Below are 18,689 nucleotides of genomic sequence, written 5' to 3'. Positions count from 1 at the left end.
TGACCCTGCTCCTTCACCTGCTGTGTGTTTTTTTGTCTTCTCATTTTGCTTATCTTACTGTGTTTGGGGTCTCCTTTTCACAGGCTGCAGGTTCGTAGTTCCTGTTGTTTTTGGTATCTGTCCCCAGTGGCTAAGGTTCGTTCAGTGGGTTGTGTAGGCTTCCTGGTGGAGGGGACTAGTGCCTGTGTTCTGGTGGATGAGGTTGGATCTTGTCTTTCTGGTGGGCACGTCCACGTCTGGTGGTGTGTTTTGGGGTGTCTGTGGCCTTATTATGGTTTTAGGCAGCCTCTCTGCTAATGGATGGGGTTGTGTTCCTGTCTTGCTAGTTGTTTGGCATAGGGTGTCCAGCACTGTAGCTTGCTGGTCGTTGAATGAAGCTGGGTCTTGATGTTGAGATGGAGATCTCTGAGAGATTTTTGCCATTTGGTATTACATGGAGCTGGGAGGTCTCTTGTGGACCAGTGTCCTGAAGTTGGCTCTCCCACCTCAGAGGCACGGCCCTGATGCCTGGCTGGAGCACCAAGAGCCTTTCATCCACACGGCTCAGAATAAAAGGGAGAAAAAAATAGAAAGAAAGAAAGAAAGAGGATAAAATAAAATAAAATAAAGCTATTATAATAAAAAATAAGAAAAAAATTATTAAGAAAAAATTTTTTTTAATTTTTAAAAATAGATTTATTAATTTTTTATAATAAAAAATAAGGAAAAAAAGAAAAAATTTATTAAGAAAAAATTTTTTTAAATTTTTAAAATAAAAATATGAAAAAACTTATTAAAAAATTTTTTTTAATTTCTAAAAATAGAAAATAAGGAAAAAATTATTAAGAAAACATTTATTAGGAAAAAAAATTTTTTTAAGTAAAAAAAGGAAAAAAACAAAACAAAACAAAACAACAACAACAAAAAAAAACGGACGGACCTAACCCTAGGACTAATGGTGAAAGCAAAGCTATACAGACAAAATCTCACCCAGAAGCATACACATATACACTCACAAAAAAAAGGAAAAGGGGAAAAATTAATATATCCTGCTCCCAAAGTCCACCTCCTGAATTTGGGATGATTCGTTGTCTATTCAGGTATTCAACAGATGCAGGCACATCAAGTTGTTTGTGGAGCTTTAATCAGCTGCTTCTGAGGCTGCTGGGAGAGATTTCCCTTTCTCTTCTTTGTTCATACAGCTCCCAGGGTTCAGCTTTGGATTTGGACCCGCCTCTGCATGTAGGTCGCCTGAGGGCATCTGTTCCCCGCCCACACAGAACGGGGTTAAAGGAGCAGCTGCTTTGGGGGCTCTGGCTCACTCAGGCCGGGGGGAGGGAGGGATACGGATGCGGGGCGAGCCTGCAGCTGCAGAGGCGTCGTGACGTTGCAGCAGCCTGAGGTGTGCCGTCTCTGGGGTCCACGCTGATAACCATGGCTTGTGCCTGCCTCTGGGGTCCACGCTGATTGCTGCGGCTCACGCCCGTCTCTGGAGTTCGTTTAGGCGGCGCTCTGAATCCCCTCTCCTTACGCGCCATGAAACAAAGAGGCAAGAAAAAGTCTCTTGCCTCTTTGGCAGCTGCAGACTTTTTCCCGGACTCCCTCCCGGCTAGCACCGAAGCCCGAGCCTCAGCTCCCAGCCCCCGCCCACCCCAGCGGCTGAGCAGACAAGCCTCTCGGGCTGGTGAGTGCTACTCGGCACCAATCCTCCATGCGGGAATCTCTCCGCTTTGCCCTCTGCACCCCTGTGGCTGCGCTCTCCTCCGTGGCTCTGAAGCTTCCCCCCTCTGCCACCCGCAGTCTCTGCCCGGGAAGGGGCTTCCTGGTGTGTGGAAACCTCTCCTCCTTCACAGCTCCCTCCCACTGGTGCAGGTCCCGTCCCTATTCTTTTGTCTCTGTTATTTCTTTTTTCTTTTGCCCTACCCAAGTACGTGGGGAGTTTCTTGCCTTTTGGGACGTCTGACGTCTTCTGCCAGCGTTCAGTGGGTGTTCTGTAGGAGTAGTTCCATGTGTAGATGTATTTCTACTGTATCTGTGGGAAGGAAGGTGATCTCTGCGTCTTACTCTTCCACCATCTTGCCGCCTCCGCCAGAGTAATTCTTTAATCCCAGTCTCACCACTTTTATTCAACATAGTTTTGCAAGTCCTAGCCATGGAAATCAGAGATGAAAAAGAAATAAAAGGAATCCAAATTGGAAAAGAAGAAGTTAAACTGTCACTGTTTGCAGATGACATGATACTATACACAGAAAATCCTAAAGATGCTACCAGAAAACTATTAGAGCTCATCAACAAATCTGGTAAAGTTGCAGGTTACAAAATTAATATACAGAAATCTGTTGCATTTCTATACACTAAGAACAAAAGATCATAAAGAAAAATTAAAGTAACAGTCCCATTTACCATCACATCAAAAAGAATAAAATATCTAGGAATAAACCTACCTAAGGAGACAAAAGACCTCTACTCTGAAAACTATAAGACACTGATGATGAAAGAAATCGAAGATGACCCAGATGGAAAGATATACCATGTTCTTGGATTGGAAGAATCAATATTGTCAAAATGACTGTGCTACCCAAGGCAATCTACAGATTCAATGCAATCTCTATCAAATTACCAAGGGCATTTTTCACATTACTAGAAAAAAATCTTAAAATTTGTGTGGAGACACAAAAGACCTGGAATAGCCAAAGCAATCTTGAGAAAGAAAAACGGAGCTGGAAGAATGAGGAACCCTGACTTCAGACTATACCACAAAGCTATAGTCATCAAAAGAATATGGCAATGGCACAAAAATAGAAATATAGATCAATGGAACAGGATAGAAAGCCCAGAAATAAACCCATGCACCTGTGGTCAATTAATCTACAACAAAGGAGGCAAGACTATGCAATGGTGGATAGACAGTCTTTTCAAAAAATGGTGCTGGGAAAACTGGACAGCTACATGTAAAAAAAAATGAAATTAGAACATTCCTTAACACCATACACAAAAATAAGCTCAAAATGGATTAAAAACCTAAATGTGATACCAGACACTATAAAACTCTTAGAGGAAAACATAAGCAGAACACTGTCTGACATAAAATGCAGCAATATCTTTTTCACTCCGTCTCCCAGGGTAACGGAAATAAAAACAAAAAGAAACAAATGGGACCTAATTAAACTCAAAAGCTTTTGCACAGCAAAGGAAACCATAACAAAACAAAAAGACAACCCACAGATTGGGGGAAAATATTTGCAAATGATGTGACTGAAAAGGAATTAGTCTCCAAAATCTATAAACAGCTCATGTGGCTTAATATCATCAAAACATACAACCCAATTAAAAAATGGGTGGAAGACCTAAATAGACATTTCTCCAAAGAAGATATACAGACGGCCAAAAGGCACATGAAAAGATGTTCAACATCACTAATTATTAGAGAAATGCAAATCAAAACTACAATGAGATATCATCTCACACCAGTCAAAATGATTATCATCAAAAATCCACAAACAATAAATGCTGGAGAGGGTGTGGAGAGAAGGGGACCCTCCTACACTATTGGTGGGAGTGTAAACTGGTACAGCCACTATGGAGAACAGTATGGAGGTTCCTTAAAAAACCAAAAATAAAGCTATCATATGACCCTGCAATCCCACTCCTGGACATATACCTGGAGAAAAACATGGTCCGAAATGATACATACACCCCAATGTTCATTGCAGAGCCGTTTACAATAGCCAAGACATGGAAGCAACCTAAATGTCCATCGACAGAGTAATGGATAAAGAAGATGTGGCACATATATACAATGAAATATTACTCAGCTATTAAAAAGAATGAAATAATGCCATTTGCAGCAACATGGGTGGACTGAAAAATTGTCATACAAGTGAAGTAAATTAGACAGAGAAAGAGAAATATTGTATGATATCCCTTATATGTGGAATCTAAACATCAGTACCATTTTTTTTTAGATTCCATATATATGTGTTAGCATACGGTATTTGTTTTTCTTTTTCTGGCTTACTTCACTCTGTATGACAGACTCTAGGTCCATCCACCTCACTACAAAACTCAATTTCGTTTCTTTTTATGGGTGAGTAATATTCCATTGTATATATGTGCCACATCTTCTTTATCCATTCACCTGTTGATGGACACTTAGGTTGCTTCCATGTCCTGGCTATTGTAAATAGTGCTGCAATGAACATTGCGGTACATGTCTCTTTTTGAATTATGGTTTTCTCAGGGTATATGCCCAGAAGTGGGATTGCTGGGTCATATGGTAGTTCTAGTTTTAGTTTTTTAAGGAACCTCCATAATGTTCTCCATAGTGGTTGTATCAATTTACATTCCTACCAGCAGTGCAGGAGGGCTTCCTTTTCACCACACCCTTTCCAGCATTTATTGTTTCTAGATTTTTTGATAATGGCCATTCTGACCAGTGTGAGGTGATACCTCATTGTAGTTTTGATTTGCATTTCTCTGATAATTAGTGATGTTGAGCATCTTTTCATGTGCCTCTTGGCCATCTGTATGTCTTCTTTGGTGAAATGTCTATTTAGGTCTTCCACCCCTTTTTTAATTGGATTGTTTGTTTTTTTGACATTGAGCTCCATGAACTGTGTGTATATTTTGGAGATTAATCCTTTGTTCGTTGTTTCATTTGCAAGTATTTTCTCCCATTCTGAGGGTTGTCTTTTCATCTTGTTTATGGTTTCCTTTGCTGTGCAAGGAATCTAAAAAAAAAAAGGTACTGATGAACCTAGTGGCAGGGCAGGAATAAAGACGTAGACATAGAGAATGGACTTGAGGACATTGGGGGGAGAGTGGGGGAAGCTGGGGCAAAGTGAGAGTAGCATCGACACATATACACTACCAAATATAAAATAGCTAGTGGGAAGCAGCAGCATAGCACAGGGAGATCAGCTCAGTGCTTTGCAATGACCTAGAGGGGTGGGATAGGGAGGATGGGAGGGAGGCTAAAGAGGGAGGGGATACAGGGACATACATATGCATATGGCTGATTCACTTTGTTGTACAACAGAAACTAACACAGTATTGTGAAGCAATTATACTCCAATAAAGATCTATTTAAAAAAAGAAAGAAATCAAGAATTAAAAATAAAATAAAATGATACAAAATGAACTTATTTACAAAACAGAAACAGACTCACAGACTTAGAGAACAAACTTATGGTTACCGGGGGGAAGGGTGGGGTAAGAGAAAGTTAGGGAGTTTGGGATTGACATGTACACACTGCTATATTAAAATGGATAACCAACAAGGACCTACTGTATAGCACAGGGAACTCTGCTCAATATTATGTACCAACCAAATGGGAAAAGAATTTGAAAGAGAATAGATACATGTATATGTATAACTGAATCACTTTGCTGAACACCTGAAACTATCGTAACATTGGTAATCAACTATACTCCAATATAAAATAAAAAGTTTTAAAAAGTCCATTCAACCACTCTGTGTCTTTTGATTGGAGAAATTTAATCCATTTAGAGTTAATCATTGATAGGTAAGGACTTACTATTGCCATTTTGTTCATTGTTTTGTGGTTTTAAAGTTCCTTTGTTTCTCCCTTGCTGTCTTCCTTTGTAATTTGATGACTTCTTGTAGTGCAATGCTTTGATTCCTTTCTCTTTATCTCTGGTGTATCTACTAGAGATTTTTTCCTTATAGCTACTATTAGGCTTACATAAAACAACTTATAGTTATAAAAGTCTATTTTAATCTGGTAACAACTTAATTAGAATTGCATGCAAATCTCTGTACTTTTACTCCCCAACCCGCATTTTATGTTATTGATGACATGATTTACATCATTTTTATAATGTGTATCCATTATCAAATATTCTAGCTATAGTTCTCTTTAATGCTTTTACCTTTCAACTTTTATGCTAGAGTTAAAAGTCATTTAAGCACCACTCTTACAGTATTAGAGTATTCTGAATTTGGCTATATACTTAGCTTTACCACTTGAGTTTTATACTTTCATATGTATTCATGCTATTAATAGCATCCTCTAATTTCAACTTGAAGAACTCCCTTTAGCATTTCTTGTCAGGCAGGTCTAGTGGTGATAAACTCCCTCAGCTTTATCTCTTCTTCATTTCTGAGGGACATCTTTGCCAGGTATACTACTCTTGGTTTGCAGGGGTTTTTTTTCTTTCAGCACTTTGAATATATATCATCTCACTCTCTCCTGGTCTATAAGGTTTCTGCTGAGAAATCCAGTGATAGATTTATGGGATTTCTCTTGTATATGATGAGTTGCTTTTCTCTTGCTGCTTTCAAAATTCTCTGTCTTTGACTTTTGAGAATTTGATTATTATGTGCCTAGGTTTAATCTTCTTTTGGTTGATTCTGTTTGATGATCTGAGTTTCATAGAGCTGGATGTCCACATCCCTCCCATGATTTGGAAATTTTCAGCAATTATATCTTTATTTTATTTATTTACTTTTAAAATATTTATTTATTTGGTTGCACCAGGTCTTTGTTGCAGCATGGCATGTGGGATCTTCATTGCGGCATGCAGGATCTTCGTTGTGGCATGCAGGATCTTTAGTTGTGACATGCAGGATCTTCTGGTTGTGTTGTGCAGGATCTAGTTCCCTCACCAGGGATCGAACACGGGCCCCCTGCATTGGGAGTATAGAGTCTTAACTACTGTACCACCAGGGAAGTCCCAGCAATTATATCTTTAAATAAACCATCTGCCCTTTTTTCTCTCTCTTGTTCAGAGAGTCCCATGTGTTTATTCGTTCATTTGATGAAGCCCCATGAATCACATAGGTTTTCTTCAGTCTTTTTTGTTCTTTTTCCCCTTGACTGGAAAATTTCAAGTGACTTGTACTTGAGTTCACAGATTCTCTCTTCCATCTGATCAGGTCTGCTGTTGAAGCTTTCTATTGCATTTTTCATTTCATTCATCGTATTCTTCAGCTCCAGAATTTGTTTCACTCTCTTTTTATGATTTTTTTCCTCTTTGCTGAAGTTCTCATTTTGTTCTTATATTTTTTCTCTGACTTTGTTGAGTTGTATGTGTTCTCTTGTAGCTTTCTGAGCTTCCTTAAAACAATTATTTTGAATTATTTTTCAGGAAATTTGTAGATCTCCATTTCTTTGGGGTTCATTACTGGGAAATTATGCATTCTTTTGGTAGTGTTATGTTTCCTTGTTTGTTTGTTTTTTTTGTATTCCTTGAATTCTTGCATTGTCTTCTTTGCATTTGAAGAAACAGTCAGCTCCTCTGGTCTTTACTGGCTGACTCTGGGAGAGAAAGACCTTCACCAGTCAGCTTAGCTAGGGACTCTGGGGGTCTCTCAGACCTTTCCTGTGGGTGTGCCCACTCCACTCCTCTTGTTCCCTCTTAGGGGTGGGGGAGTCAATTTTGTATGCACTCTCTCAATCCTGCAAAGCCAGGCCAAGCACTGAGAATCTCCCATTTATTTTCCCTAGAGTAGTGCCCTGAAGCATTCAAGGTTATGTGCCTTCTCCCAACCCAGCAGAGTCAAGCCAGCTGAATGCATGTGCTTGTGCATGATCTGCAGAGGCTTACATGTACCTTTTATGGAGGCATGCACAGGGCATTAGCTCCAGGGGGGTAAGGGATGCATGGAGTTCTGGGGGCACCTGTGGACCAGCTGGGGGAGCCTGCAGGTGATGAATCCTACAAGGTTTGTGTACAGGCCTCTTGGTGGATTCCATGAGGTGAGTAGTAGAATCCATGACCCTTTGTTGAGTTCCACACACAAGTTGCTCTGAGTCCCCATCCCTTTTCCCTGCTCCTCACTGCCTCTTGACTACTCACTCTGCCAACATCCTAAGTGTTATGGGTGGAGTGAAAATAAAGTGTACCTCCAAAGCAGCTAGAGAAGCCAGGCACTCACTTTCCCCCATGGGAGAAATCACAGGCCAAGGGGATCTCTCTTGGCACTGAGCTGTGCTGCCTTTGGGGAGGGGCTACACAGGTAAAGTAAAACTGTTCTTCTTATTCTCTTCAATGAGTTTATTCTTGGATTTCTTCTCCAATGAGGTGCTGGAACCTCTCTATGGACTTCTGAATGCCCACAAAGGTATTCTCATCATGGATGGTTGTCAAAAATCTGTGTTTCTGTGTGGGGATGAGAGCTAAAACCCTTATTCCACTATTTTGCTGACATTACTTTCCTGAGCTGGGATTTTAAACCAGGTTTGTCTCAATCAAATGTCATGTTCTTTGCACTCTACAACACCACTTTCTTTGCTAATTATATCCATTTGGAATGTGTGTATGAAAATTAAACCTGCCTTTTCATTTTACAAGATCAGTAGCTTTCAACACAATTGACCCTTCCCTCCTTGAAGCCCTTTCCTACCTTGCCTTCCATTAAGCTACATTTTCCTGGTTTCCCTCCTATTATGTGGCCATTTCCCAGTCTCTTTTTCTAGGTCCCTCGCCTGTACCTGGCATTTCAATGTTGGAATACCCAGGAATCTTCCTGGACACTTGGCTTTTCAATTCTACACACCTGTCATAAGAAATGCCATCCATAAAAAAACACATTCACAGAAAGATAGACAAGATGAAAAGGCAGAGGGCTATATACCAGATGAAGGAACAAGATAAAACCCCAGAAAAACAACTAAATGAAGTGGAGATAGGCAACCTTCCAGAAAAAAGAATTCAAAATAATGATAGTGAAGATGATCCAGGACCTCGGGATAAGAATGGAGGCAAAGATCGAAAAGATGCAAGAAATGTTTAACAAAGACCTAGAAGAATTAAAGAACAAACAAACAGAGATGAACAATACAATAACTGAAATGGAAACTACACTAGAAGGAATCAATAGTAGAATAACTGAGGCAGAAGAACGGATAAGTGACCTGGAAGACAGAATGGTGGAATTCACTGCTGCGGAACAGTATAAAGAAAAAAGAATGAAAAGAAATGAAAACAGCCTAAGAGACCTCTGGGACAACATTAAACGCAACAACATTCACATTACAGGGGTCCCAGAAGGAGAAGACAGAGAGAAAGGACCAGAGAAAATATTTGAAGAGATTATGGTTGAAAACTTCCTTAACATGGGAAAGGAAATAGCCACCCAAGTCCAGGAAGCACAGAGAGTCCCATACAGGATAAAACCAAGTAGAAACACGCCGAGACACATATTAATCAAATTGACCAAAATTAAAGACAAAGAAAAATTATTGAAAGCAGCAAGGGAAAAACGACAAATAACATACAAGGGAACTCCCATAAGGTTAACAGCTGATTTCTCAGCAGAAACTCTACAAGCCAGAAGGGAGTGGCATGATATACTTAAAGTGATGAAAGGGAAGAACCTACAACCAAGATTACTCTACCCGACAAGGATCTCATGTAGATTTGATGGAGAAATCAAAAGCTTTACAGACAAGCAAAAGCTAAGAGAATTCAGCACCACCAAACCAGCTCTACAACAAATGCTAAAGGAACTTCTCTAAGTGGGAAACACAAGAGAAGAAAAGGACCTACAAAAACAAACCCAAAACAATTAAGAAAATGGTCATAAGAACATACATATCGATAATTACCTTAAATGTGAATGGATTAAATGCTCCAACCAAAAGACACAGGCTCGCTGAATGGATACAAAAACAAGACCCATATATATGCTGTCTACAAGAGACCCCCTTCAGACCTAGGGACACATACAGACTGAAAGTGAGGGGATGGAAAAAGATATTCCATGCAAATGGAAAGCAAAAGAAAGCTGGAGTAGCAATACTCATATCAGATAAAATAGACTTTAAAATAAAGAATGTTACAAGAGACAAGGAAGGACACTACATAATGATCCAGGGATCAATCCAAGAAGAAGATATAACAATTATAAATATATATGCACCCAACATAGGAGCACCTCAATACATAAGGAAACTGCTAACAGCTATAAAAGAGGAAATCGACAGTAACACAATAATAGTGGGGGACTTTAACACCTCACTTACACCAATGGACAGATCATCCAAAATGAAAATAAATAAGGAAACACAAGCTTTAAATGACACAATAGACCAGATAGATTTAATTGATATTTATAGGACATTCCATCCAAAAACAGCAGATTACACTTTCTTCTCAAGTGCGCACGGAACATCCTCCAGGATAGATCACATCTTGGGTCACAAATTAAGCCTCAGTAAATTTAAGAAAATTGAAATCATATCAAGCATCTTTTCCAACCACAACGCTATGAGATTAGAAATGAACTACAGGGAAAACAACGTAGAAAACACAAACACATGGAGGCTAAACAATACGTTACTAAATAACCAAGAGATCCCTGAAGAAATCAAAGAGGAAATCAAAAAACACCTAGAGACAAATGACAATGAAAACATGACGATCCTAATCCTATGGGATGCAGCAAAAGCAGTTCTAAGAGGGAAGTTTATAGCTATAAAAGCCTACCTCAAGAAACAAGAAAAATCTCAAGTAAACAATCTAATGTTACACCTAAAGGAAGTAGAGAAAGAAGAACAAACAAAACCCAAAGTTAACAGAAGGAAAGAAATCATAAAGATCAGAGCAGAAATAAATGAAATAGAAACAAAGAAAACAATAGCAAAGATCAATAAAACTAATAGCTGGTTCTTTGAGAAGATAAACAAAATTGATAAACCATTAGCCAGACTCACCAAGAAAAAAAGGGAGAAGACTCAAATCATTAAAATTAGAAATGAAAAAGGAGAAGTTACAACAGACACCGCAGAAATACAAAGCATCCTAAGAGACTACTACAAGCAACTCTATGCCAATAAAATGGACAACCTGGAAGAAATGGACAAATTCTTAGAAAGGTATAACCTTCCAAGACTGAACCAGGAAGAAACAGAAAATATGAACACACAAATCATAAGTAATGAAATTGAAACAGTGATTAAAAATCTTCCAACAAACAAAAGTCCAGGACCAGATGGCTTCACAGGTGAATTCTATCAAACATTTAGAGAAGAGCTAACACCCATCCTTCTCAAGTTCTTCCAAAATATTGCAGAGGAAGGAACACTCCCAAACTCATTCTATGAGGCCACCATCACCCTGAACCCAAAACCAGACAAGAATACTACAAAAAAAGAAAATTACAGACCAATATCACTGATGAATATAGATGCAAAAATCCTCAACAAAATACTAGCAAACAGAATCCAACAACACATTAAAAGGATCATACACCATGATCAAGTGGGATTTATCCCAGGGATGCAAGGATTCTTCAATATACTCAAATCAATCAATGTGATACACCATATTAACAAATTGAAGAATAAAAACCATATGATCATCTCAATAGATGCAGAGAAAGCTTTTGACAAAATTCAACACCCATTTATGATAAAAACTCTCCAGAAAGTGGGCATAGAGGGAACCTACCTCAACATAATAAAGGCCATATACGACAAACCCACAGCAAACATCATTCTCAATGGTGAAAAACTGAAAGCATTTCCTCTAAGATCAGGAATGAGACAAGGATGTCCACTCTCACCACTATTATTCAACATAGTTTTGGAAGTCCTAGCCACGGCAATCAGAGAAGAAAAAGAAATACAAGGAATCCAAATTGGAAAAGAAGAAGTAAAACTGTCACTGTTTGCAGATGACATGATACTATACATAGAGAATCCTAAAAATGCCACCAGAAAACTACTGGAGCTTATCAATGAATTTGGTAAAGTTGCAGGATACAAAATTAATGCACAGAAATTTCTTGCATTCCTATACACTAATGATGAAAAATCTGAAAGAGAAATTAAGGAAACACTCCCATTTACCATTGCAACAAAAAGAATAAAATACCTAGGAATAAACCTACCTGGGGAGACAAAAGACCTGTATGCAGAAAACTATAAGACACTGATGAAAGAAATTAAAGATGATACCAACAGATGGAGAGATATAGAATGTTCTTGGATTGGAAGAATCAATATTGTGAAAATGACTCTACTACCCAAAGCAATCTACAGATTCAATGCAATCCCTATCAAATTACCAATGGCATTTTTTACGGAACTAGAACAAATCATCTTAAAATTTGTATGGAGACACAAAAGACCCCGAAGAGCCAAAGCAGTCTTGAGGGGAAAAAACGGAGCTAGAGGAATCAGACTCCCTGACTTCAGACTATACTACAAAGCTACAGTAATCAAGACAGTATGGTACTGGCACAAAAACAGAAACATAGATCAATGGAACAACATAGAAAGCCCAGAGATAAACCCACACACCTATGGTCAACTAATCTATGACAAAGGAGGCAAAGATATACAATGGAGAAAAGACAGTCTCTTCAATAAGTGGTGCTGGGAAAACTGGACAGCTACATGTAAAAGAATGAAATTAGAATACTCCCTAACACCATACACAAAAATAAACTCAAAATGGATTCAAGACCTAAATGTAAGACCAGACACTGTAAAACTCTTAGTGGAAAACATGGGAAGAACACTCTTTGACATAAATCACAGCAAGATCTTTTTTGATCCACCTCCTAGAGTAATGGAAATAAAAACAGAAATAAACACATGGATCTAATGAAACTTCAAAGCTTTTGCACAGCAAAGGAAACCATAAACAAGACGAAAAGACAACCCTCAGAATGGGAGAAAATATTTCCAAAGGAATCAACGGACAAAGGATTAATCTCCAAAATATATAAACAGCTCATTCAGCTCAATATTAAAGAAACAAACAACCCAATCCAAAAATGAGCAGAAGACTTAAATAGACATTTCTCCAAAGAAGACATACAGATGGCCAGGAAGCACATGAAAAGATGCTCAACGTCACTAATTGTTAGAGAAATGCAAATCAAAACTACAATGAGGTATCACCTCACACCAGTTAGAATGGGCATCATCAGAAAATCTACAAACAACAAATGCTGGAGAGGGTGTGGAGAAAAGGGAACCCTCTTGCACTGTTGGTGGGAATGTAAATTGATACAGCCACTATGGAGAACAATATGGAGGTTTCTTAAAAAACTAAAAATAGAGCTACCATATGACCCAGCAATCCCACTACTGGGCATATACCCAGAGAAAACCGTAATTCAAAAAGACACATGCACCCCAATGTTCATTGCAGCACTATTTACAATAGCCAGGTCATGGAAGCAACCTAAATGCCCATCGACAGACGAATGGATAAAGAAGAAGTGGTACATATATACAATGGAATATTACTCAGCCATAAAAAGGAACGAAATTGAGTCATTTGTTGAGATGTGGATGGATCTAGAGACTGTCATACAGAATTTGTTGAGACGTGGATGGATCTAGAGACTGTCATACAGAGTAGAATAAGTCAGAAAGAGAAAAACAAATATCGTATATTAACCCATGTATGTGGAACCTAGAAAAATGGTACAGATGAACCTGTTTGCAGGGCAGAAGTTGAGACACAGATGTAGGGAACAAACGTATGGACACCAAGGGGGGAAAACTGCCGTGGGGTGGGGATGGTGGTGTGCTGAATTTGGTGATTGGGATTGACATGTATACAGTGATGTGTATAAAATTGATGACTGATTAAAAAAATAATTAAAACTGAGATATTTCAAAACTAAAAAAAAAAAAAAGAAATGCCATCCACCCTTGACTTCAACTACCATTGATATGCTGATGACTTCCACCTTTGATTTCTAGCATACACTATTTTCTAAGCTCATTACTATATCTAATTGCATACTCTACATCTGCATATTTCAAGTTCAATATGTTCAAAATTGAACTAATTATCATTTATTCCTCAAACCTGCTCATCTTCTGGGGTTCCCAAACTCAATAAATGGTAATACTATCTATTCAACTGCTCAAGCCATAAGCTTATGAATCAATCTTATTTTCTCCTTTTCCTTCACCCCATATATACAATGAATCAAAAAAGCCCTGCCAGTTTTACTTTCTTAAAAAAATATCTTGGGACTTCCCTGGTGGTGCAGTGGTTAAGAATCTGCCTGCCAATGCAGGGGACACAGGTTCACGCCCTGGTCTGGGAAGATCCCACATGCCGCGGAGCAACTAAGCCCGTGCACCACAACTACAGAGCCTGAGCTCTAGAGCCCACGAGCCACAACTACTGAGCCCGCGTTGCACAACTACTGAAGCCCACATGCCTAGAGCCCGTGCTCCGCAACAAGAGAAGCCACCACGATGAGAAGCCCATGCACTGCAATGAAGAGTAGCCCTGGGCTTCCCTGGTGGCGCAGTGGTTGAGAGTCTGCCTGCTAATGCAGGGGACACAGGTTCGAGCCCTGGTCTGGGAAGATCCCACATGCCGCGGAGCAACTAGGCCCGTGATCCACAACTACTGAGCCTGCGCGTCTGGAGCCTGTGCTCCGCAACAAGAGAGGCCGCGATAGTGAGAGGCCCGCGCACCGCGATGAAGAGTGGCCCCCACTTGCCGCAGCTGGAGAAAGCCCTCGCACAGAAACGAAGACCCAACACAGCCATAAATAAATAAAATAAAATAAATAATAATTAAAAAATAAAAAAGAGTAGCCCTGCTCACCACATCTAGAGAAAGCCTGCATGCAGAAATGAAGACCCAATGCAGCCATAAATAAATAAATAAATAAATTTTTTAAAAAATCTCCAATTAATTTACTTTTCTACATCTCCACAATCATACCTACTAACCACGAAGCTATTAATAATGCTTAATTGTACCACTCCAATACCTTCTTAACTAGTTTCTGCATAAAACTTTTGTCTCCACTCCAATATTTTCTCCACACAGCAAAGAGTAAAAAATTTTCATTCACATTTGATTATGTCATTACCTTGATTTCCATTGTTCTTTGAAGCCTCCTAATTACTAAATCAAACTTAACATTGCCAGGTCACTGCCTAGTTCTTTCCTATCTCATATCCTACCTTATCCCCCTCACTTTATTCCAGGTATACTGGAATAAAGTGGGCCTTCTTTCATTTCCTTAAACATACCAAGTTTTCTCCTGCCTCAGGCATTTGCCCATGTTGGACTATCAAACCAACCCTTTTCACATAGCTTACTCCTGCTCATTCTTTAGATATCTTAACTATAACCTTTGGTTCTGGTCCCTTGAAGACTAGATTATGTCCTCATTTTACATACACTTCTATAGCATTCAGTGCTCTCACTACTAGTAGTTATTTAATTACATGTAATTATTTAATTACATATTTCATTCTTTCTTCCACTAAAATATAAACTTCATGAGGGCAGGAATAGTGATTGTGCTGTTAATTGTTGTGTCCTAACTACCTGGTATATTGTAAAACTGCTAGAAAAAAGAACACATATCAATGTTCTACAGGCTATTCCACTGACAAATAAAAATAAGTTTCAGATTATTTCTCATTATAGGTCATTAATATCACTGCTCCCTTACACTAAGGCATAAAATTGAGAGCTATCTGTATTTCAATTGTGTCTATGACTTAGGCCTATACTTCATTCTCTATTGCAATCTTATTATAAAATGTGCCTGAGCTGTTGACTCAAAATTTTTAATTTGTATTATATGCTGCTTGAGAGTCATGCATTATTCATTCAATGTCAAAATATTGCCAGAAGTATTTTTAATTCTTCCTCATTTCTTACTGTGATTTTTTAAAATCCTGTTGGGTCAGGTGGCATTGACTCATCTTGGAAAATATACTCATTTGACTTCACTTACTTTGACTTTCAAATAGGAGTTCCTTATATTACAAAAGAAAAGAAACATTTTCTCTTCTCCTCTCTTGGATACAAAACCAAGATTCAGTTAAGAGACTCTATTATAAAGACACAGAAAGGTAAAAAGGAAATATGTGGCAAGTGATACACAATGCAAAAATAATCTAAAGAAAGATGAAGTGGCTATATTAACATTATATAATGTAGATTTCAGAATAAGAAATATTATTAGGAATAAAGACAGATATTTCATAATGATAAACAAGTCGATTCTCTAGGAAGACATAGCAATCCTAAATGTGTATGCACCTAACAACAGGGATTGAATGTACATGAAGTAAAAACTGACAGAAATGAAAGGCAAAATAGACAAAACATGATTATAGTTGGGTATTTCAACACACTTTTCTCTGTAACTGACAGAACAAGTAGACAGAACATCAATAAGAGTATAAAATATTTGAAGAGTTAGATCAACCAACATGATTTAATTGGCATTTATAGAAAACTCCACACAACAGCAAAATACACATTCTTTTCAACTGTACATGGAATATTCACCAAAATAGCCATATTTGGGGCCATAAAACAAGTCTCAATAAATTTAAAAGGAGTGAAATCATACAAAGTATGTTCTCTGACCACAGTAGAATAAAATAGGACTCTATAACTATAAGGTATCTCAGAAATACCTAAATATTTGGAATTGAAAACAAATTTGTATATAACACATGGGTCAAAGAAATCATAAATTAAATTAGAAAATATTTTTAACTGAATGAAAATGAAAATATACCATACCAATATTTGTGGGTTATAGCTAAAGCAGTGCTTATGGGTTATTTATGGTATTGATTATTAGAAAGGAAAGAAGTATTCAAGTAAATGATCTAAGCTTATACCTGAATAACTAGAAATAGAAGATCAAATTCAATCTAAGGTGTGGAAGGATGGAAATAATAAAGAAAGGGAATCAATGACATTAAAAACAGAAAAACAATAGAGAAAATCAGTGAAACCAAGAGCTGATTATTTGAAAAGATTCCAAAGCCTTAACTAACGTGGTCAAGAATAAAAGGGAGAAGAAACAAATAATGAATATCAGGAATGAAAGAGGGCTGTCACTACATACCCTACATATATTAAAAGGATAATAAGAAAATATTACGAACAACTTTATGCCAAGACATTTCACAACTAGATGAAATTCACAAACTGATTGTAAAAAAATCAAATTTTTGAAATTGACTAAAAAATAGAAAATTGGAATAAGTTTATATTCTATAAAGACATTGAATTCATCATTTAAAACACTATAGGACCAGATGGACAAGATGAATTCTATGAAACATTTAAGGAAGAAGTAATATCAATCTTACACAAACTCTTTCAGAAATTAGAAGAGAGGACACTTTTCAAATAAATTTTAGGCCAGCATTACCCTGATATTAAAACCAGACTAAAATATTACAAGAATAGAAAGCTACAGAGCAACATCCCTATGAACAAAAATATAAAATTACTCAACAAGATATTAGCAAATCGGATCCAACAATATCTATCTAAAAATGCATCACAACTAAGTTGGGTTTATTCTGTGAATGCAAGGTTGCATTAACATTTGAAAATACACTGTTGTTCACCATATCAACAGAATAAGGGAGAAAAACCATATGATCATCTTAATATGCAGAAAAAGCATTTGAAAAAAATCAAGACTAATTGATGATTTTTTAAAAATCTCTTAGCAAAAAGAAATTGAAGGGTACTTAACCTGATAAAGGTCATCTACAAAAAGGCCCTAATGTTTTACCCTTAGGATTGAGAACAAGGCAAGGATGTCCACTCTTGCCATCTCTTTTCAACATTGTACTGGGGGTCCTAGCCACTATATAATGAGACCAGTACACGAAATAAAAGTCATAAAGATTGAAAAGGAAAAAAACAACACTATCTTTATTCACAGGTGATATTTTGTATAACGGAAAATCCCAATGAATCTTCAGAAATGCTATTAAATACACAATTGAGCAAGGTCACAAGATATAAGATCAGCATACAAAAACTGATTGTTTTTTATAAACTAGCAAATAACAATCGAATACTGACATAAAAAAGCAATTACATTTGAAATAGTGTCCAAAAATATGAATTGCTTAAAGCTACATTTATCAAAATATGTGAAAACCTGTACATTTAACATTTCAAATTTTGCTGACAGAAATAGAAGAAAAGTTAAATAAATGGAGCGATACACTATATTCATAGATTGGAGGACTCAGTTGTGTTAAAGTTGTGTCAAATTCTCCTCATTAATTCATAGATTCAACTCAAGATGATCAATATCCCAACAGGTTTTTAAGAGATATTTATAAGCTGTTACTAAAATTTGTGTGGAAATCTGAAGGATATAAATGCCAGAAAGAATTTTCTAAAATAACAAAGTGGGGGAGGTATGGTCAAAATGGTGGAATAGGAAGATTCTGAGATCATCTCCTCCCATGCACACACCAAAATTACAACTATTTACAGAGTAGCTATCTATGAGGATGACTTGAACACTAGCAAAAAAGACGTTCCACAACTAAAGATAGAGAGAAGGAAACACAACGAGATGGGTAGGAGAGATGCAGTATAGTCAAGGCCCATTCCCATGGTAGGCAACCCACAAATGGGAGGATAATCATAATTACAGAGGTTCTCCCCTAGAAGCAAGGAGTCTAAGCCCCACATTGGTCTCCCCAGCCTGGGTGTTCTGCACCAGGAAAACAAGACCCCAAAATATCTGGCTTTGAAAGCAAGCAGAGCTTAAATATGAGAGACCTGGAGGTCTATAGGAAAAAGAGACTTCACCCTTAAAGGTGTGTATAAAAATCTCACATGCTCTGGATCCTAGCACAGAGGACTAATTTGGAAAGAGCTGGGTCAGACCTACTTGCTGATCTTGGAGAGTTTCCTGGAGAGGCAGGAGGCAACTGGAGCTCATCCTGGGGACATAGACACTGGTG

Source organism: Balaenoptera physalus (genome assembly GCF_965194825.1).
Source record: "Balaenoptera physalus genome assembly, chromosome: X".
In the NCBI taxonomy this organism is placed as follows: domain Eukaryota; kingdom Metazoa; phylum Chordata; class Mammalia; order Artiodactyla; family Balaenopteridae; genus Balaenoptera; species Balaenoptera physalus.
The sequence above is the reverse complement of the archived record's forward strand: the minus strand, read 5'-3'. Positions refer to the sequence as shown.